At 47.7% G+C, this 23969-nt stretch overlaps 1 protein-coding gene across 1 annotated transcript in view; it reads right to left on the reverse strand.

The window, feature by feature from the left end:
- Window positions 1–23969, reverse strand: part of EIF2B3 (eukaryotic translation initiation factor 2B subunit gamma) — a 1062507-nt gene that overhangs the window by 738813 nt on the left and 299725 nt on the right. The window lies entirely within an intron of this gene.

The following is a 23969-nucleotide window of genomic DNA, read 5'->3' on the forward strand; positions in this document are numbered from 1 at the left end:
ACACCTTCCGACCTCTGGCTGGGGACAAATTACACTGTCATATACCCATACTGCTCTTGGTGTTATGCATGAGAAAACGACCTTGGCAGTAGTAAAAATATGCATCACTGCAGTCAGCAACCTCTTCAAAAGGCAGATTAATCATCCACACGACATGTAACCCAAATGCACACTTCCATAGTGCACCACGACAAAGTCCACGTTCGTGACGGAAGCCACATATCTGCAAAGGCGAACCATCCCGCTGAAACTGCAGTCACCCTGACAGGCCCAGAAAGCGTTCACTCCTTCCCATCCGAAATCACCAGCAACGCCTCGTTGCACGCAACACCTGTGCAGATGGCGCACAAAGGTATCACCGACGATAAGCACTGTGCGTCTCTCCCTCTCGACCACCCTCACGACACAGTATTGGGACGAAATGGTACCGCTCCTTCCTATGAACCATGCCCTAAACTCCTAATTGCCTATTTCCCACAATTCCATTTCCACCCTGCTCATAATTGGAAGATATGCATGTGCGCTTTCCCATCTACAGTGAGGGCCATGGCCCAGTAAAGCTCAGACAATACTTCTTCCCTTTGCACGGTCACTTTTTGCAGCACTCCCCCATTGGGTGCTGTCACATTTTAAAACATGCATGCACCAATCACATACAAAACCTCTGCATTGCTCACTGTCATTTCTATACACCACTCCATATTTACTGTTAAACACTCTCAGTAGACGTTCCGTTTGATTGCAAAGCCCCTCCACCAGAAACTTCTGCTAAAGAATGCATGATTGCAGCATCCACAAACACCCTAAGAAGCCGCCAGCACACCTTTGGCCATGCACACAACATTGCAACCTTTTCCACACCCACCACAACACTATACATCCATGCAAGCGACCATGTGGACACCTAACATTATGCCGAAACGTAACATACGTAGCAGCACTTCTACCCAACTCCTCCACACCATAGAACACCCATTCACGAAAACGTGTCACACTTAGCAGAAGCCACAAACATACCGCAGCCTGCACCACCCCTACGCAATGCCATTCACAAGCTATTGTGTCACTGCCAACCTATGCACAACAGCTACACAACATTGGGCCTACTTCAATAAATGTGCACACAGCAGAGTAACCAACCGCTTATAAGCTGCCCTTCAACCATACCCACTTCCATACTCACATTACGTACACACTACACCCTGTGGCCACATTATACAACTTCTCACTGCACCATCTCCTGCTGCACACCAAATACTATAGCATGTTCCAACTATCACCACAACCAAAGAATTCCCAATACACACTTTGCAACTCCCTTGTGCTGCTGTAGCACGTCGACAATGTGCTCCACATGCATTATCCAAAGATCACCACCCTGTGCCTCCTAAACTGCCCAACCTGCATTGCTTCAGTGGGTGTGCTCCTTGCACACATTCCCCCCAATTTAATGCAACCATACAAGTCAGCATGTCACCAACTACCACTATGCACAAATGCACCACTGGCACCAGCACTCCTAACCAACCTCCACACCGCAATGGACATGCACATCGTTACATACAACTGTTACCATAATGTATAAACATTACATTGTCTCCGGCACCCCTAGACCCTTTCATTCACCTACTATTGTCTTACCCGCTTCCACGCTGAAAGGATTGTTTCACTGCCAACGTAACCACAAAATGTTTACAACATTGCCCATACTGCAAGCATTGTGCACACAGCACACTATCCAAGCACATATAAGCAGCTCTTGAACCATACCCTGTACCATACTGACAGTATACAAGCATTGCACCCAGTGCCCACACTGCATGACTTTTCACTGCAGCATTTCCAACCACAGTGCACCACCATTGAGCTATGCAGCAACAAATTGCAACAATTACCATAATGTACAAACAAGACACTCTCTCCTGCATCTTTAGGCACTTAAATACCATACTATGGGCGTACCCACTACAATTCACAAAGTATTGTGGCACTGCCAACCTACCCACAATCTGTTTGCAACATTTTAACGGCTTACATGCGCTCCACACCCATTCCTTACATGTCACCACCCTCTAACTGATGCACATTGAAAAATTCATTAATGCTGTGGGTGTCATCAAGGTCTAGGCTCGTCTAGGCCTTGAACACACTCACTGCAACATAATGTCACCATGCATGTCTCCATATCAGCAACTACGACAATCCACATACACACCACTGCCACCAACACTCCTACCCAACCTGTACACCGCTTTGGCGCTATGCAGCAACAAATTGCAACAGTTAACATAATGGCCAGGTGGGCAGCTAACATTTTGCACAAACGTGCCATACGTAGGTAGTGGCACTTCACCCCAACTCCCCCACACCATAAAACATCCATACACGAAAACAGGTTGCACTTACCAGAATGCACAAACATGCCACATCCTCCACCACCCCTACCCACAGCCATTCACAAAGTATTGTGTCACTAACCACAATATTTTCACAACATTGAGCCTACTTCAACAAATCTGCACACATCATAGGCCTTGAACACACCTACAGCAACGTAATGCCACCATGCATGTCACCATCTACGACCATCCACATACACACCACTGCCACCAGCAGTCCTACCCAACCTGTGCAACCACCATGGAGCTATGCAGCAATAAATTGCAACAGTTAACACAACGTACAAAGAAAACACTCTCTCCTGCACCCCTATGCACTTTCATTCACATACTATGGGTATACCCACTCCCATTCACAAAGTACAGTGTCACTGCCAACCTACCCACATTCAGTTTGCAACACTGACCCTACTGCAATCAATCTGCACACACCGCACTATGCAAACACCACCCTGTACCAGATGCAGAGTCAAATATTCCTTCCTGCGGTGCGTATGTTGCAGCCCTATGCTCTTGAGTGCATGCCCTACAGCCTACGGGCTTTGGCCATGCGCCCAAAAGTGTAATCCCTCCACGACCCACCGCGCCTTCTATCACCCATGGATGCCTACATGTGCCCAACTTCCGCATTCCGTCTGCAGTGCACCGCAACCCGCTCTCCCACCCAACCTATGTCATGTGCAATTCATTCCCCATCTGCAATTGACCTGCCACCACTCACCATGAAAAGAGGTTGCTGCAAACAGGTTGCGGCAGAAGCTATGGGACCATTACGACAGCTGCCTCCAATCACCACAGAAAATACTTAACTACATATGTCACATTAACCTCTTCTCACTCCCCCAGCAGTTCCCTCCCTTATTGCCACCAACACAATGTGTACAGTACATTTTCCAGACCATTCCGCCGCCGCACTGTCCTCCAATACACCATTGCCAAAAAATATTGACGCACAACACGCTTCCCTCCAGCCAACCACCGGCTGTGTCCAAACTTCTTTGACACCACGCGGTACCGCAATCCAAGGACACTTCTGTCCGCAGAGCAAACAGTGAAATGGGTCAACGGAGCGGACCCAGATATCACAAATTCTTTAGGAGGTGCATTTCAGTATTTTGCAAAGAAATCGCTGGTTGGATTACCACCAAACACACAGAAGCACGCTTTCTGACCCAAGCATACGCTCCTGCTGCAAATTTGGTGAAAATCCGTCTAGCCGTTCGGGCTGTAGCTGTGCGCAAAGTTTTTCCCCATTCAGTCTATGGAGAAAAAAAAATTGTGATCCCCCTTTTAACTTTGTCCCCCCAAACCTGGCGAAAAAATTCAGAGTCGGCCATATACTTTTTTTGCAAAGTTTGGTGAGGATTCCTCCAGGGAGAGCGAAGTTATAAGCCGCCGAAAAAGTGCTCTTCCTGTGAGTTTAGCAACTTAACCATAGTTATACGCCCGCTACCGCGGGCCGTGGAATATGTATGTTTACCATGTGAAATTAAGAGTAATACATTGTAACATTGCTGTATGACACAAAGAAGTAATTTGTGTTTACTCAATAGGCACCCACAATATACAGGGTTCTATTAGTAATGCGACTCAAGCTGGCAGTTACAATTAAGTTAAACCAGCTTCAATTTGTTGTTGTACCAGTGGAAGTTCCCTTTATTCTAATGGTCACAGTCAGTCTTTTCTAACTTCCCTTTGATCTTACTGTGCTAAGCCTTCTGTCAGTCGAATATACTCTTTTTGCAGACTCTTTAGCAGATTATATCTCGTCATCCACTGCTACTCAAAGATAGCATAGGTGATTGTAGTTACTGGATGGAGCAGACTCACTCTACTAAACCAAAGTCACTGCTTAATTCACTCTCCAACGTCAGTTGGTCAATTTGCCATCCCGTCGCATTGGTTAGGTCACACTGTAGACGTTCCAACGTGTACTTTTTGGTAGCTCAACCCCATCCTTTCACACAGACGGATTATTATGGTATGCCCTTTCCTTTAGACCTAATGTTAGTTGTTCCCTCATTAGGAAAAGGACCTGCATTACCCCGTTCTCGATGGCCCCTTGGCTGTCTGCCCTTTTCAACCATGATTACGATTTTAACACTAAACGGATGATTGACGCCTTCAACTCTTGTATGTCTATGGCATTAGACAGTAGTCCCCCAATTCAATCTACACCGCCTTGGAAAAAACGAAGTCCTCCTTGGTATACATCGAACTTGAAAGCTGACAAGCTTTGCCTTTGTGCATGCAGACAGATGAAGGCTGGGAACCACACAAGGGCGATTTGCTCATTTAGAAATAAAGATCTAAACATTACAAGCATTATATTCTAAAGGCCAAGAAGTCTATTTCACAAATAGGGAGGTTTATGGCCTACAATATTTCAAAAGAACTATGGTGACAGGGTCATGGATCTGACCCTGTCAAGAGGGATGAGGCCCCTTCCAAACCCTGGGGCAGGAGGCGATGCTGCCTCAGAGGCGAGGTGTGGGAGTTAGGAGGGTGCTAGTCTCGGATCCTTCTAACTGTGCCAGGCTAAATGGGAGAAGAACCACTTTTTCGTACGTCATACCTGCTATGCACAATGCTGGCGTACATGTGTTCTTTGTCCTGTAGGACTACAATACCCAAGAGTCCTGGGGAAGGGGGAGTAAAGAGTGAACAACCCTACCGTGAGGGAGCCTGCATTGAACATCAGGACTGCAAAGCGATCCACTGTAAGCATGTGGCAGTTAAGCAGATCCATGCAACATGTTTGGGAGGTTGGAGTGCCGATGCCGTTGTTCCAGGCCACGTTACCAAACTTCTGCTTTGGTGAACTTTACAGGACCGTTGTTTCTGAATGGATGGATGAAAATGGTGATATATTGAAGCGGGTGAGGATGATATTCCGCTCTGTGATCCACCCATTATTTCTTGGAACCTAGACCATTGGCATGTGGCTATGGCCTTTGTCACAGCACGGTCTCCAATTTATGTAATATTGTAGTCAACCTAGCTATCCAAACTAATATGTCTTCACAGATCAATCAAGTTGTTCTTTGCCCAGATCTGTCAAACAAAAACATGTTTCAAACGGGTTTCACTTTCTCAAAGTGCTTTCATTTCCTCTCACCTGGATTTTAGCAATTCAGTCTAGCACTTTTTCATTATTTAAAGTAAAGGTTACAACAGATACAAAATTGGATTGCCAGACTCTGGCCCCAATGTTGGTCACTTTCCAACAGATGTCTTAGTGACCTGTGGATCTGCATATACATTACACATCTTAGTGCTTTACAGAAAACACCTACTATCAAGCAGGGGTTACATTTGTGAGATAAATTTTCCAAGTACTGTCCTCTGATCTGTGAAGCTTACTATCCTCTGCTTTCCAGGAACCTGCTCATAAAGGTGGGCATCTCACACCTTTTTTGAAACATTTTTATGCTGTGCTATGGAGCTCACTTTCTCCCTCTGTGCTGAGAAATCTCACTGTAAATAAAGAGATTCATTGCAAACAGCTATTTTTCCCCAAATAACAATCTGAATAGGTCATAAAATAATCTTGCATTGGCTCATAGTGGAAAGCGGGTGAAAGCGCTGAGGAGCAAACAGCAGAGCAAGGACTTGAAATACCCATTCAGACCGTGGAACGGGAAGTGGACGAAAGTGGTTGTTGATGTCCCGGTGCTGCAGTCTGTTTGTTATTTCCTTGGCTGGAGGCATGGCGCTGATGAACAAAAAGGACTTCAAATAGCCAATCCGACCACGGAATGTAACGTGGGCGAAAGTGGTCTTCGGTGGTCTGTGGGAGTAGCAGATCGGACGCTTGACCGAGTAAGCCTCACACAAATCTATTGTATACCTGTTGGATCCATCTGCTGCATGAACGCCTGTGTGCTGTGAACTTCACAGATGCATTATACCCTTGGTGTGGCAGTGCCTGTGGGGAAGCTTTCCCTTTGAATCAACCTCTGAGGTTAATATTGGCAAGAAAGAACTTGTATAAGTAACGAAGATGGGAGTCAAGCGACTTGTGAACGCCATGTTGTGTGCTGCGCGGCTGCTTTTCCCTTCAGGGAGAGTGGAGTGGCCAGCTCCCTATACATCGTCATTTACCTGCAACAACCCACAGGGACCTTAAACCTAATCTCCCGGGGGAAAGCGGGGCTCCTAAGGGGGGAGAACAAGCACAAGTAGACCGGCTCTCTGATAACAGACAAGCGAGCGTCAACAAAGCTCGTATTCGAGCTGTGAAGATCTGCCCAGAGAGCATATGTCACTACGCATCATGCTTCACATCCACCCACGTACAAGGCGACAAGTGAAGCACCCGGAAGCAGTGAAGGATTTGAATACAAACTATCTCAAACCGAGGAGCTTTGTCACGCTGCTCTCCTAACACAAGGATCTGCATGTCTGCAACTTGTCCAAACAGGAGCGTTCTATGCCGTTGACTGAGCAACGGGTCTTGGCATCGTCCCAGGGCATGGACAGGACAAGGTTTCATTTCAAGGACAGGGTCGTGGAGCCTACTGTAAGGAGCCAAGTGGAGGTACTTCATGGTGGGGTAGTGGGAAGAGCAAGTGTAATCTCATCTTTAACGAGGGAGGTAGAGGCCCTAACACCATCTGGGAGGGGGAAGCCGAATTTGTGAGTGGCTGCAGAGGGAGACCCCAAAGAGGGCTTAGTGACAGGCTCCTAGATAGATGTGGGTTTACAAGATGTGGGCCAGGAACTAGAGGGAGACAAAGGACCCCAAGAAAGGTATGGTGAAGGAGTACCTGTCCTCAATGATGGAGTCACTTTGTGCAGAGGACTGCTTGTATCTGCAAGATGTGTTCAACAGACCAGACTCCCCGGACTATGCAGGCTTCCCGGTGAGGGAAGGTCTTATAACTATCCAGTCTCCTCAACCGTCCTTGACTTTGGTATCTAGGCTTGGGCAGCAACACATGGCGATAGCAACCAGATTGGCAAAGGATGCCGAATTTCTCTATACAACAAGCTCGTTTCAGGGAAGACTCAATGTGTTCAATGAGTTGGCAACCTTATCTTCAGGTGGGTTTAGGCCTGGAGTGGCAGGGAATCACTTGGGATCCCTGATCCTAATGGGAATTTCCATCAGCCCCATGTATGGGCTACATTTAATTTCATATTCCACAAGGACAATAACCAACTAGGGGACGAATCCTTTCAAGAGGCTCTACCGGGAAGGGAGGCACCCGGGGCAGGGGTTCCTACATGATCGTCAGGCAACGCTGTCGTTCTCTCCGTGGAAGACAATATCAGAATCCTCGGTATCAAGTGACTCAACTTAACCAGTCTTTTCCCCCTATGAGATCTCTAGAGAAGGATCCTCAGTTAAGGAATGGAGGGATGGATGTGGCGCACATGCAAAATCTCATCATGGCATCGTTCGCAGGATCCATAAATCCCTTCACAAAACGCTATGAGAATCTTCAAGAGACGATTAAGGATCAAGCCACCGTCCTGGCTTTGTCTCATACAAAACCGATGTATTTGGAATCATTTGTGGGTACAGTCCAGGTGAGACAGACTTGACAAAGGCACAGCTAACAGCCCAATGGCAGGCTAGGCTGTTTGACCTCGCGAGAGGAGAGATTACGGAGAAGTCTACAATGATGTCAGCAATTTTGGACCACATTAAATGGCAGAGACATCTGAACAAGGCTCAAACAAGGCTGGTACCTCCAAATCCTCACTTGGATGACTTGGCCATAATGGCCAAAAGAGCTAGCCCTTTAGAAGCTCGAGATGGTGTTTAGTGGCAGGAGACCACATCTTCCAGTACGGGCCTCCGCTACCGTAAATACCTTCATTCCAAGATCAAGGAAACTGTGGTCTGTCCAGGAGGTCGTGACCGACAAAGGAAAAGCACCCGCAGTGGTGGGATCCCTACCAAGTTTGAATAGTGACCTGAGTGGGGAGGCCACCGCCTTTGAGAATTCACAGGACTTAATCCAGTGTCAAGATATGGATGTCCCTCCAGGGCATGCCCCGAAAGTGTTTGCAGTTTTTGGAAATAAGAAAAATGGCCATCCAGTGAAATTCAAATCCTTGCTGACTCTAAAAACCAACCGGGGAGTAGAAGTGGACGCCCTAGTGGATTGCAGGCTTTTCTGAGAAATCTTACGCTCCCAAAAATATGCAAAGGAACATTAACTTTGAAGAGTGTCCGTTGAGCATTTGCTACAGGAGGAGGAAGGGAAGAGTGTGAACTTGTCAAAAAAGGAGGTCCCAGAGGAAGACAAATGCAGCAGCCAGACTACTCCTCGAACTATCAAGAAGAGAACACATCACTGCTGCTCTAGAAATACTACACTGGCTCCCAGTAAAACATCGCATCACCTTCAAAACAATGTGCATAAGGCACAGGGAAATCAGCGGACAAGGAGCAGAATTCCTACAAAAGAAAATAATCTACAAGCCAACAAGACTCCTCAGGTCAAGCAACGAAATCCGCTTGGAACCAAAACCATACCTCAAGAAAAAACATGGAGGCGCCTCCTTCTACCACTTAGCCACAAAAACCTGAAACAACATCGTAAAAGAAATAAGGAACACCAAAGATCACCTAAAATTTAGGAAATTACTAAAAGAACAAGTTACTTTCTTACCTGGTAACGGTCATATTCCACAACATATTCCACATCTATGACAGGTAATCACTACAGCTGTGCTGCAATGGAAAATTTTCGGCGTCTGCGTCCTGCGTCGACGACGTCGAAACGCTGTCCTCGAGGGCCTCCGTCGAGCCAACGTCACTGGATGTTATAAGTAGGACGCACGAATCCTGTAGCCTCCGTTGTAGTTTTTTCCCAGAACGTGTGGCACCAATCCTCTGCCAGTATGACTACAGAAAGTCTTGCGGAAACAGAAGCTGCAATCGCATAAGAAATTCTGTAGAGGGGCAGGTTGGGAGGGTTCAATGTGGAATACGTCGTTGGAACATCCCATCGAAAGAACGTTACCAGGTAAGAAAGTGACTTGTTCTTCGAAGGGGTTGGTTCCTCCGACGTATTCCACATCTATGACAGACTCCCAAAGCAGTACCAACGCAAGGAGGTGGGAAAAGAATTTAGAATTTTAGAATGCCCAATTAAATTGCAGAATAGAGGACCACCAAAGGCCAAATCTTACCCATGGATAGAATCCAGGGAGTAGTGTTTTACAAAAGTATGGACAGAGGCCCATGTGGCTGCTTCACAAATGTTATGAATGGGAACACCCCTCTGCAGGACAGTAGAGGCAGCCACACCCCTAGTAGAATGAGCCCGTAAGCCGACCGGAGGGTCCTTACCCGCCAAGTGATAACATTCAAAATTGTCAAGATAATCCATCTAGACAAAGTCTGTTTAGTAACAGCTTGTCCCAAACGCCTTCCAGCCTATCCTACAAAGAGCTGATCGTCCACTCTGACCCGGGACAGGCGTGAGATGTAGAAACTTAAAGCTCTCCTAGGATCCAACCTATGGAGCCTCTCCTCTTCCTTACCAGGATGCGGAGGAGGATAGAATGCTGGAAGAATGACCTTCTGGCTTAAATGAAATTCCGACACAACTTTAGGAAGAAAAGAAGGACGAACTCAAAGGACAACCCTGTCCTTATGGAACACTGTGAAGGGTGTCTTAATGGAAAGTACCTGCACCTCACTCACTCTGCGAGCGGAAGTGACCGCAACTAAAAATCCAGTTTTCAAAGTCAACAGTCTCAAGGGATAAGAATGTAAAGGCTTAAACGGAGCGTGCATTAGGAATTTTAGAACCAGGTTCAAATCCCAACCGGGCATCTGGAAAGGTGACGGTGGGAACACATTAGTGAGCCCTTTCCGAAAATGAGAAATCAAAGGAATTTTAAAATAAGAACACTCCTCAGACGATCGCTTAAATATGGACAGCGCCGCCAGGTAACCTTTAATGGTACCCACTTGCAGGCCCTTGTGGGCTAACGAAAGCAAAAAAGACAGAACCACAGGAATGGCACATGGAAAAGGATCCACATTCTTAACCCTGCACCAGTCGCAGAACTTCCTCCAACGGCAACGGTAGAGGGACTTCGTTGCAACTTCCATCACATCTTCAGGGAGGTCCCAATCCTTATACCTCAACCTTTCAGAAGCCAAACATGAAGGTTGAGGGACTTGACCTCTGGATGGAGAACCTGACCCCCCACCCGTGAGAGCAGATCGTCTCGGTAGGGAAGACGGCGTGGAGGGCAGATGTACATGTCGAGAAGGTCCGGGTACCACGTTCTCCTGGCCCATGCCGGAGCAATGAGGATCATTCAGGAAACGAACCGACGTAACCTCCGCAGCACTTGCAGAATGACAAGGGACTGGAGGAAACGCGTGCAGCAGTGGGAATGACCACCCCAATACGAACGCGTCCCCTAAGGCTCCTCTTGGAGGAAATTCCAGCGAGCAGAATCTTTCGCACTTCCGGTTGACACTGGTGGCAAAGAGATCCACTTGTGGGATCCCCCAAAGGGCGAAGATCTCCAGGAGAATCTCCTGAGCCAGCTCCCACTCGTGAGAGACCATGCTCTGCCTGCTCAGAGCGTCCACCACCGCGTTTTCGTCTACGGCCAGATGAACTGCCGAGATCGAAATTTCCTGCTGGATGGCCCAGAACCAAAGCTGCATCACCTCTCTGCACAGAGGGAGAGACCCTGCCCCCCCTCTTTTTGTTGAGGTAGTGCATGGCCACTGCATTGTCCATCAGAATCAGCAAATTCTTCCCCAGCACAGACGGCAGAAAAGCCTTCAGGGCTAGCCTGACGGCCCTCAGCTCCAACAGATTGATATGGAGTCTGGATTCCGACGGAGACCAACAACCGTTGACTGTCAACTCGTTGGCATGAGCTCCCCATCCCGTGAGGGATGCATCCGTCACGATCGTCACCTCTGGCCAGGGTAGCCAAAATGGAGCCCCCTTCATCAGATTGCCTTCGACGGCCCATCACAGAAGATCCTGGGCGACCGAGGGCGGCACCTGAACGGGATCTGATCTGATCTGATCTCATCCGCAGCCTGGCCTCTGGCACCAGGAGAATGAAGGATGCCACAAGGCCGAGCAACCTCAAGAACTCGACTGCCGGGAGACTCTGGGCATGTTGAAACTTGTTCACCATCTGCAGAATGTGATGAGCCCTCACCTGGGGAGGAAAACACAGCCCCGAGGATGTGTTGAGCACTGCTCCGATGTACTGGAGCCACTGGGTAGGTGTCAAGTGGGACTTCTTTAAGTTGAGGGAGAAGCCCAGCCTGTGAAGGGAGTGGCAGGGGACTGACAGATGATCCAGGACTTGCTCGGGAGAGCGTGTGACCCGGTGTCACCATGAGCTTGGTGAAGACACTCGGGCGGAGGTCAATCCGAACGGCAGGACCCGAAACTGAAAGTGCGAGTCGCCAACCGCAAACCTCAGGTACTACTTGTGATTGGGATGAATCGGCACGTGAAAGTAAGCGTCCTTCAGGTCGAGAGACACCAACCAGTCCTGAAGTTGAAGGGCCTGGAGGACTTGAGAGAGAGTAACCATCTTGAACTTGTCCTTTTCGGGATCAAGAAATATGGGGAATACCATCCCTTGTTCCTCTCCGCTACAGGCATCATTCTATGGCGCCTTTCTCAAGCAGGGATTACTGGTTTTCCACCTCTGGTACTCCTACGTTGGCCCCTTTGACTGGCCGCTCCCCTCGATCTACCAAAAGACGAGCAGTATCGAAAGGAACCTCCCCTCCATTGCTGCACCCTAGGACGAAAAGGCGGAGGTTGGTGAACTGCAGCGCTCAACGACTTTGCTGCAGCCTTTGAGGTCTGCTGCCAAAAAGATGTACACCATCAAAGGGCATGTTGAGAAGCCGGGCTTGTACGTCAGGCGCAAACCCCGACTTCGCAACCACGCAAATCTGCGCATCACGGTGCTCACCGCCATGGACCGGCTGACACAGTCTGCCATGTCCAGAACCAACTGAACGGATTCACACATGGCATCCTTGCCATCCTGAATGAGGGCAAGGAAACCATCCCTTTCCTCCCCTTCGGGAATATGTTCAGCCGCCAAAGACACACAAATCCACAGAGTGTGAGTGAAACGGGCTAAGGCACACACAGAGTTGGCTGCCTGTAAAGCCATACCCCCTGAAGAAAACACTTTCTTCGCCCAGCCATCAAAACGTTTGTTGTCCCTACCAGGAGGGATGGTAGGGTACGATGCCTTCTTTGCCGGGGCCGTAGCCGCCTGCACCACCAAACTCTCCGGAGTGGGGTGCGTCGTCAAGTCGCAGGGGTCGCTACTGGCTGGACGGTATTTTTTCAGAGACTCTCCGGAGCAGTCCAAGCCGCCGCCACCCTTCTCTGTAAAGCCATATGAAATGGCAGCACCGGGTCAGTGAGTGGACCTTTGTCAAGGATATATGTCAGGTCATCCTGCAGAAAATCCACTGGTGGCACAGACCACCCCAAGTACTCCGTCACCCTCGACATGAGGTGCCTGTAGGAAGATTCAGCATGCGTACCAGGCTCAGGCCTGCCAAACTTGACCTCTGGGGAGGTATCAAGACCACTGGTGTCGTTCAAAGACTGACGCAGATCTTCCAACTGGCTATGACCAGATAACAGGTCGTCAGGAACCTCATCAGGTACCGAACCTTCCTCAGACCCTTCATCCACCTCAGAGATATAATCCAGAGGCTGGAATAAATCCCTGGATGAGGGCACAGAAAAAGGTTCAAATACAGGCCTCACTGACTTTTTCAGGGCCTTCCTCAGAGTTTCCACCAATGCACGGGGTACCTCCGGTAAGGCCTCCATAAAAGGCGTCGAGGGCTTCGACATCGAGAGTGGCACCGATGGCTTCGACACAGGCCTCGAGGGTGGTGCCCCGAGCGTGTCCTTCGACAGCCTCTGCGCCGATGGCGTCGACGAGTTCCTCTGAGGCGGAGCCTCGAGAGAGTCACTCGACGGACATGGCGCTGATGGCGTCAACGTCTTCTTAGAAGACCTCACAGGTTCCGCCGGTCTCGAGGGCTTCGAGGACCGGGACCTGGAGCGGGCATGGCTAGAGCAATCCACCTTGTCCGATCAGGACCTCGAAGGCTCCCGATGATCGCGCCGACCGCCCGAGCCCGAAGGCATGCGAGCGGTGGCCCTAGCACATTCCCTGCCGGCTTCTTTCGAAGGCGCGGACGTAACAGAGCCCTGCGATTGGAAAATCTCCATCATTTCCGTACGAAATGCATCCCATTCCGCAGGAGAGGAATTCTTGTTGGGACAAGTGACGGCGCTTTCGCGAGTGTCTCCAGGAGGCAGAGGAATGGCGGGAACCACTCAGGGACAGAGACCCCCTGGACTTATGCCGATGACGCTGAGAGACACCCCTCGAATCGTCAGTCGAAAGCCCCACGGAAACCCTGCCTACAGTTAGCTTCTTCTTCCGCTCCCGCAAGGCCTTCGACATTAATCGTCACAGTCATCGGTGGCGTGGTCCTCGCCGAGGCACCAGAGGCAGACATTGTGCGGTCCGTTAGTGACATCTTGGAACCGCAGTCCCCACACTTCTTGAATCCCGAACGCAGAGTAGAAGAAGACAAAGACATGATATCTTCACAAACACCAAGTTCGAAGAACTGATAGAATTAACAGAAGAACCGAGGCGCGCCGAGATCTCCCAAGCAAACACGTTCACGGAAAAAACGGAACGGAGGCTACGGGCGTCGTGCGTCCTACTTATAACATCCGGTGACGTCGGCTCGACGGAGGCCCTCGAGGACAGCGTATTGACGTCATCGACGCAGGACGCAGAAAATGTACCGAAGCAGCACAGCTGTGGTGATTACCTGTCATAGATGTGGAATACGTCGGAGGAACCTATCCCTTCAAAACCTGGCTCTTTAACACCACAGACTCAAACTGAAAACCGAAACAGACAGGAAAAGGGATGAGTAAACTAGAGTGGACACGGACAACTCCCTGAACCGACTGGGAAGCTCCCACGGCACCCCGACGAGTAGCGCAGAGTATAGAGTGGAACGCAGGCGACACCCATGGAGATGGAGTCAACATCCCCACCCTATTCCCACCCAAAAACCGCACTCACCCCTTAGTTGCCACCAGGTACCCCAGTGTTGTGAATTGTCGGGATATTATCAAACACCATAATAGCTGAGCTGTGGACATTGGCAGGTGCACTGGCCATATGAGTGGGAAAGGAAGACAGGTAGGGCTGCGAGGGAGGCTGGGGGGAGGGGGCCAGATGTGAAAGGGACCTTGAAGGCCAGATGGACCCAGATCAGGACTGGGGCGCTCCCGAAACCTATCTGGGAAGATTACAGAAGCCTCAAGTCAGGATAGAGATGCCAACTAACCAATTGCACTAACAATTTCCCCCTCTGCATACATCTCTCAAACTCCGAACCGAACACAACCATAAACCTACAGCACGACAAACTGCACAAACTTCACTACATTGCAACAACAAAACAAAAATACACAGACTCGCACAACAGTACATGACGACTACCGGCCGCAAACACCCCAAGTCCAGAACAACGGTCCCACCGGACTGAGGGCGCCAACAGCACATCACTGCTCTCTAGCACATTTCCAGCTTCCTCCCACTAACCCCCTTCCCTTCATCTGCCAGAGCGCCACGGGACCACTCCGGTGGTGATAACGTGCGATACAAATGTCCTTTAACATTAACTATTACTGAACCTCTCAACCTATTCAGAGGAGTCTTCTGTGGATGAGGTTGATCTGACAAATGTAACCTTTGAGGTGGAAGACCCGGAGCCTAGCTGGGTGGTCCCAGACCAGGAAAAAAGGGAAAGGGAGTTAAGCCCTGTAGATCAACGAGAGCCGAGGGGTAATGCTTGCTAGGAGGTCCACCATCTTCCGTACAGTGGAGCAAAAAAGACACCAAGTAGAAAGGGGTCCATGTTAAACCACAGATTTTTCACCCACGGAATGAAGAAAGGATACCTCCAATTAGAGCTGTGGAAGAATCAGAAAAGCGGTTCATCACCATCGCACGATTTTTATATACATTTGACCTATTCATTATTAAACCATCCCTTATGTCTTGGATGGGAGATATGGACAGGTCTTATTATACATTACTGCTGTTTAATGTGTACTGAAATCCGGCAGGTATTGGAGATGACGATTTTGTGGAGCTGGTGACACATGCATTTCATTTAGCAATGGCCTATCAACAGATGAACAAGTTACTTACCAACTGTAACGTTCTTTTGATTGGATGTTCCTCCCACGTATTCCTCATTTTAGATATATATCCTTACCTTCAGATAGCTGCTTTGGAATCTTTTTTTCTTCTTTCCACCGGAGGGCGCTCCCCTCGAGGCAGCGGCGTCGAAGTCCCTCGGCGGGACCCGTCAAACACCAACGTCATTGCCTGTATAAGAGCCTCGAGCGTGCCCACTGGCTTCAATTCTGTTTTTTCGTATATTGTAGTCAATTGATTTTGATTAATGGCGTGCCTCTTTTGACCCAAGCCTTAAAAGAAATTAGAGTGTAATACACGTAAACTGTACTGTGGGGTTGGTTGGGAGGGTCGATGAGGAATACGTGGGAGGAACATCCAATCGAAAGAATGTTACAGTTGGTAAGTAACTTGTTCTTCGAATGGATTGTGTACTCCCACGTATTCCTCATCTTAGATAGACTCCCAAAGCAGTTTTGTCTCGGAGGTGGGAGTACAGAATCTTTCTAATCATGTATAGAATGGAGTACAGATTTAGCAAACAGACTTCCTTGAGAAGAAGTGGAGTCCAGAGCATAATGTTTTATAAAGGTATGCATTGATGATCATGTGGGTGCTGCACAAATGTCTTGTACAGGGACACCCCTTTTTAGTGCTGTCGAAGTTGCCATGCCCCTGGTTGAATGAGCTCTCAATCCATCAGGTGGTTCTTTCCCAGCAAATCTATAACATTCTGTTATAGCCAAAATTATCCATCCAGATAATGTTTGTTTAGTGACCGCCAGTCCCAATCTTAAAATGTAGAAACTAAGAGCTCTTCTGGGATCTAGTCTATGTAGCCGCTCCTCTTCTTTGCTTGCATGAGGAGGAGGGTAAAAAGTAGGTAAAGTAATTTTTTTGTGACAGATGAAAGTCCGAAACACTTTTTGGCAAAATAGATGGTTTAACTCTACTTTCTTCTTATAAAAGATAGTGTGAGTAGGACCGCTAGAGAGCGCCTGCAACTCACTTACCCTGCGGGCTGATGTCAATGCTATAAGGAGTATTGTTTTCAAAGTAAGGAGCCTTAGCGGACAAGAGTGTAAAGGCTCAAATGGAATACATGTGAGAAATTTTAGCACAAGTTCAAATTCCACACTGGAACCTGGAAAGGTATTGGTGGAAATACATTATTCAATCCTTTCAAGAATGGAATTATTAAAAGGTATCTTGAAGTAAGATTCTTCTTCTGAAGAGCGCTCAAAAATGGATAGCGCTGCAAAGTATCCTTTTTTCGTACCAACCCGGAGGCCCAGATTAGCGAAATGTAACAGAAAAGATAAAATTGTGGGGATATTACATTGAAATGGGTCCACGTTCTTTTCTCTGCACCAGTTTTTGAACTTATTCCAATGACACCGATACAGCAAAATCTCCATCACGTCATCCGGAAGGTCCCAATACTTGTATCTCAACCTCTCAGAAGCCATGCGTGAAGGTTGAGTGTGTTGACCTCCGGATGCATAACATGACCTTCCTCTCGCGAGAGAAGATCCTCTCTTCTTGGAAGACGTATTGGAGGGCAGATGGACATGTCCAGAAGGTCCGGGTATCACGTTCTCCTGGCCCAATACGGGGCAATTAGGATCATGGTTCTCCTGAACTTTCCGAACCTCCTTATTACCTGAGGGATCACAGGGACTGGAGGAAACGCATACAGAAGAGAAAACTCCCATTCCACTACGAATGCGTCTCCTAGAGCTCCTCTCGGGGGAAATTCCCTTGAGCAGTACAGTTTGCACTTCCTGTTGACACTGGTCGTGAACAGATCCACCTGCGGGGTTCCCCTAAGGGCGAAGATCTCTTGAAGGACTTCCTGAGCTAGTTCACTCTCATTGGAGACTGTACTCTGCCTGCTCAGAACGTCCGCTGCTGTGTTTTGCTCTCTGGCTAGATGAATTGCCGAAAGAGAGATCCCTTCTTGTATTGCCCAGAACCAGAGTTGCATCGCCCCTCTGCACATCGGCAGTGACCCCACTCCTCCTCTCTTGTTGAGGTAGTACATGGCCACTGTGTTGTCCGTCATTATCAGAACATTCTTTCCCCGTACAGAGGGCAGGAAGGCCTTCAGCGCTAGTCTGATTGCCCTCAACTCCAAAAGGTTGATGTGTAGTTTGGACTCCGATGGAGACCAACGACCGCTGATTGTCAGATCGTTGGTATGAGCTCCCCACCCCGTGAGTGAGGCGTCCGTCACTACTGTTATCTCCGGCCATAGTTGCCAAAAAAGATTCTCCTCTGAGAATATGATGTCTGCAAGTCCACCATTGTAGATCCTGTTCTACTTTGGCTGGAACTTGCAACAGATCTGACATTTCCCCTGAGAATTGAGACCAATGAGTTCTGAGAGGCCATTGAAGGGATCTCACTCAAGAAAAATGCAGGATGCCATCAGACCGAGCAACCAGAGAAAATCGAAGGCCAGAAGACAGTGGGCATTCTGGAATCTTGTTACCATCTGGAGAATGTGGTGAGCTCTCTCTTCGGGAGGCAAGGCTTTGCCCGAGCAAGTATCCAGGACTGCTCCAATAAACTGGAGTTTCTGTGATGGTATCATGTTTGACTTTTTTAAATTCAGAGAAAACCCTAGTTTGTGAAGGAAATGACGAGTCTTGGACAGATGATCCTGGGCTTCCTCTGGGGAACGTGCTCTGATCATCCAATCGCCCAGATAGGGGTAGACATGAATCCCCCCCCTCTCCTGAGACTCTCCGCCACTACCGCCATCAACTTGGTGAAAACTCTTGGGGCGGAGGTTAACCCGAATGGCAGAACTCAAAACTGATTCTTGCCAATCGCAAACCTTAGGTACTTTCTGTGCTTGAAATGGATTGGCACATAAAAGTAAGCATCCTGAAGGTCCAATGATACCAACCAATCCTGGAGTTGGAGAGCCTGAAGGGTCTGAAAAAGTGTGACCATCTTGAACTTGTCCTTCCTTAAGAACTTATTCAAGTAAGTCCAAGATGGGTCTCGGTCCTCCGTCCTTCTTTGGGATGAGGAAATATGGGGAATAACAACCCTTGTTCCTCTCCGCTACAGGTACATGTTCTATTGCACCTTTCTATAGCAAGGTTAAGACTTCCTGCAACAGGAGCGGATCCGGATGTTTGACAGAGTTGTATCCCGGGGGCGTGATTCTGAGGTTTCTTTAGAAAAGGAAGGCAGTAACCTTGGGATACTGTTTCCAGTGCCCAAGCATCTGACGTAATGCCCAGCCATTCTTCTAGATGCTGTGAGATTCTGCCTCCCACTGGGGTCTTGTGGATCAAAACCTCAGAGTGGTTTTGCGGCAGCAGCGGCTGAAGGGATGGATGCCGCTGGTGGGGCAGATCTAGCACCTTTTCCTCGCCCCGAGGACATTTTCTTTGACAGCTTTGACTGGCCTGTCCTCTTCCTTTTCCAGTTGAGGAATAATAACGAAAAGGACGACCCCTCCAGGAAGATGAGCCTGTGTAGGGGCGTTGCAAAGGTTGTCTTATAGCGGCACTGAGAGATTTAGCCGCCGCTTTGGAGGTCTGCAGCTTCTCCAAACTTTCATCCACCTTGCTGCCAAACAACCTCAGGGCCGTCAAAAGGCATATTAAGAAGCCTGGATTGCACATCTGGTGCAAAACCAGACTTTCTTAGTCACGCAAATCTACGTAGCACTGTGCTAGTTGCCATGGACCCACTGATACTGTCAGCTGTGTCCAAACCTGATTGAAGGTATTCTCCGGAAGCCTCCTTTCCATCCCTTATTATGGCTAGAAAGCCATCACGTTCTTCACCTTCTGGGATGTGTTCAGCTGCCGCTGACATGCAGTCCCACAGGGTATATGTGAACCTTGCCAAGGTACAGGTTACATTAGTAGACTTCAAAGCCATACTCCCAGATGTAAAAATCTTCCTAGACCATGCATCCACCTTTTTATCGTCCCTATCTGGAGGGATTGTAAGGTATGCAGCATTTCTTGTGGAAGTGGCTGCTTGTACTACCAGACTTTCTGGAGTTGGATGTTTACTCCGGTATTCTGGATCAGAATTGCAGGGTCTATATTTAGACACACATTTTTTATTAACTGCCGGGTGGCTTCAGGGTGTTCCCATGCAGAACTAACCCTTCTCTGCAAGGCAATGTGAAAAGGGAGAATGGGGTCTTGTTGAGGAGTTCCTGATAGTATATCAGTTATGTCATCATCTTGACAGACTGGTGAACTTCTACCCCCCCCATAAATTATGTAACTCTATTCATGAGTTTTCTTTAACCCGCATCAGCCTGCTCTGATGGGTCTGGCTTGTCAAATTCGTTCTCTGGAGAAGTGTCCAGACCACTTGCAGTCTGTAAACATTCTTGTAGATCTTCAATTTTTGATTGATGATTAATTAATTCCTCTGGAACAAATCTTGTGCCAAATTTAACACCAGCAGAGGGGACTTCTTCCTCTTCTGATGATTCTCCCTCATAGATAGATGACATGATCCTGAGAAAGTCATGTCTATTCTCAGGTTGAAAAACCTTTTCTGGTAATGTGGGTTTTTCCCTTATAAAAGGCTTGGGCGTCGACGTAAACGTCGATGGCGCCGATGTCATAACCACATCCTTCGACGTTGTCGAGGGAACCTTCGATGACCTCGAAGTAATCGTCGATGGGGTTGCAGAAACTGTCGAAGGAGCTTTCGAAGTTATCGAATGTGAACTCGACGTAGTTTCCTTCGAAGGAATTTTCGACTCAAGGGCCTTCGAAGTCTTCGATGTCGACCTTGATGGCGTATGATGTTTCGATGCCATTTTGTTTCCCTCTACCTTCGATTTATGCACCGAAAGGTCTTTTTCATGAGGTGATCAAGAAGAGTCCCTCTATGACACTCTCAATGACTTTATCAGCTTTTCTTGTTTTTGACCTCCCTCTGTCATGTTTTTCTTGAGTAGGGGCATGGTCTTCTATAGCCTTTTTTGAGGGGGGTCTGGGCCGCGTTCTCAAAATATTTTAGCATGGAAACTCGAAAAGCTTCCCATTTACTCGGGAAGTCATGCTTTGATGGGCATGCTATCACCTCCTCCGAAGACGTCGAGGAGGGTGAGGGAGATCGGTGCCGTCTTTTCTTTGTCTTTTTGGATGACGAAGAAGACTTTCTATACTACTCCTCGACCTACGCTTTTCACGATTTTTTTTTCCAAGACTCGGCTGAGTCTTTCCCTTTCGAAGTAGACTTCGATGAACCCTCCCATCACCAGTTTACCTCTGCGTTCTTTCAAGGCTTTATGGATCATCGACTGGCACGAACCACAGTCTTCAATTCGATGGTTGGAACCGAGGCACCAAAGACAATTTTTGTGTGGATCAGTCAGAGACATTTTCTTTCCACACTTCAGACATTTTTTAAATCTCGTCTTCGGCGTGGAAGGGTTCAAAGAAGACAACATAGCTTTTTCTTCACAAAAGATTGGCGCGCTCGAGGCTCTTATACAGGCGATGACGTCAGTGTTCGACGGGTGCCGCCGAGGGACATCGACGCTGCGGCCTCGAGGGGAGCGCCCTCTGGTGGAAAGAATAAAAAAAAGATTCCGAAGCAGCAAGCTGAAGGTAAGGATATATATCTAAGATGAGGAATACGTGGGAGGACACAATCCATTCGAAAGTGGCTTACTACAGACTGACCTGGGTATACTGAGCAAAAACAGTCAAAGCGAAATAGGCTCATTCCACATAACGAATTGAGGAAGAGCAACAAAGCCAGAAAAAAAGGATGTTTTAAAATTATCCACAGGTTCAAAAACCCTGCAGCTCGTAACTCAGCACTGGCACACTCTCAAAAGCTGGACATCTACATTGCATCACATTTTGCCAACAAAATTCAGCAGATCCAAGACTATCTAGGAGAGAAAAGATGAACGCTTCAAATCCCAGAAATGGCAATAGCACCAAGGACACCACCAACACTAGCACGAACAGCCTTTCACCCCCTCTCGATTGAGGACTTCATAGCCACAGTTGGAGCTAGGAATCCAACAGGCTCAGCAAAAGGACCGTGCCTGCCCACCATTTACAAAGACATAACTAAGCCGCCTGGACAATCACCCTCTTTGAATGCTTCCATCAAACGTTTAAATGAAGCCTAGATTCTAATTACCGAGCAAACTACCGACTGATCTCTAACACACCATGCACAGCAAAACCCCTCTAAAGCAAAAACCTCCTACACAAATTACATCATGGATTTCGACCAATGAGTAGAACAGAATCCACCGAATGCTCTATACTGGACACGGAAAAAAATAAACACTGCAAACGTCATGCACACCAACTACAGGACATCTCTACTGATTTCGATAGGCTCGGTCACAAAATCCTGCAAAAAAGATTACAGGACAAGAAAGAATGAAACTGCTTTACAATGGTTCACATAATTCCTGACTGATGAGACCGAAACTCAGGTTTCACACTTCCAGTTGTGACAATGTTACTCAAATAATTTACATAATTTACAGGCTTACAATCAACACTTCATCAAACGCAATAGAGCTTATCGCATGCTTGCGCTCATCATGTGGGCCTGTGTGTTGGAAATCTTTTCGAAGGCAAGGTCTATCAATTTTACTGCCGCTATGGTCCATCTCGTTGTTTCTCCTGAGATTAGCCTATTCCAGACCGCCTCTTCATCTAGCGTCGTCGCCCCTTGCAGACATGGTTGTATATATCTGTCTCTAATTATGCTGGTTTTTGGGCATCTTAGGACTAGATGTCGCAATGTTTCCACTTCTTTATTTTTGCATAGGCGGCAGCTTTTATCCATTTTTGATGATCTAATGGCTAGGATTTGATGTGTCATCAGCAGGTTTAGTCTTGCCTTCAAGAATGTGCTCCTCATCTTTTTGTTCGGTAACTTTTTGCAGTAGTTCAGTGGCTCTTTCACCCTGTTGAACGTCGGTGGAAGGTGGGTGAGTAGCTTATTTGCTCTCGCTGTGTCTACAGTGTGGATCCAATCCATGAGTTCGATTTTTATCTTTACTCGGTCTGGTTTTTTTTTTGAGATCTTCTTCTGTGCATGATATTTCGTTTAGTGTTTCTTGTATTGTTGTTGCCCAATTGTTGAGCGCTTTACAAGTGCCCATTTTCAATTCTTCTGCTATCACCGCGCATATTGGCAATGAATCGGCCATTATGATTTTTCTATAAAGTCTCAGCTTGCTTTGCTTGACTGATGTAGCTAACGAGACCAGGCCCAACTCCCTTCTAATTGCGGGCATGGAGGTTGATTTCGGTAGGCCTAGTACTGCCTTCCACAACTGTCCTTCCAATTTTTGCCATATTGAGTTTGGTAAGTTGAGCGCGGCTTCCATACCATAGGTGATAGACGGCAGAACCTTTGCCTTGTAAAATTTTATTGCCGGAATAATGGAAAATTTCCCAAATTTTTTGTCCACCAGTCTCATTTGTGCCGTAAGTCTTTTGACTTTGTCCCATAACTGATCTTGTATTGCGTTGTCACCTGCTGATCCGTCTAAGGTTACCCCTAGGTATTTGAATTTGTCAACTACTTCCAGTTTGGCGTTTTCCAAGTGCCAGGTTGACTGCTTTGTATTTTTGTTTGCGGTTTTTTCGAAGACCATCACTTTAGTTTTTGTTGTGTTAATTTCCAGATGGTTTGTTGACATATAATTTGCCAGGTTGTTTAGTTTTCGTTGTAGCCCAATTGGTGTTTGGTCAATAATGATGGCTTCGTCTGCGTACCCATAGTCGTGGTATGATTTCCTTTCCTATTTTTGGTGGGAAAGCTCTTATTTTTTTTTTCTTTGATCTGGTAGTCCCCCAAGAAAGCGATAAACAGGGCTGGAGCTAGTGGGCAGCCCTGCTTTACACCTCTCTGGATTTCAATCTCTTCCGACAAGGTGCCTTGCTTATTCAGTTTTACTCTGATTTTTGTGTTTTCATGAAGCGCTTTTATTGGTGCCAGGACCGATGTTGGGCATTCCCACTTGCTCAGTTTCAGCCATAATTTTTGACGATCAATTTTATCAAAGGCTTTTGATAAGTCTACGAATGCCAGGTAGATTTTTGGGGCACCTTCTTTTACTTTCGCTTTCAAGATCTGAAGGATCAGTATGTTTATTGCCGTGCCTCCCTTCTTCTGGAATCCTGTCTGAAAGATGTCGAAGCAGGGTGCAGTCTTTGCCCATGTCCCAAAGTGGATTAACAACTGGGTTGCGTACATTTTGCCCACAATGTCTAACAGTGCTATGGGCCTGTAGCTTTCTGGGTCTTCTGTCGCCTTTTTTTTATACACTGGCACAATTATGGCATTTAGCCAAGTTTCCGG

Source organism: Ambystoma mexicanum, chromosome 1q, assembly GCF_040938575.1.
Source record: "Ambystoma mexicanum isolate Mex_15411 chromosome 1q, UKY_AmexF1_1, whole genome shotgun sequence".
NCBI lineage: Eukaryota > Metazoa > Chordata > Amphibia > Caudata > Ambystomatidae > Ambystoma > Ambystoma mexicanum.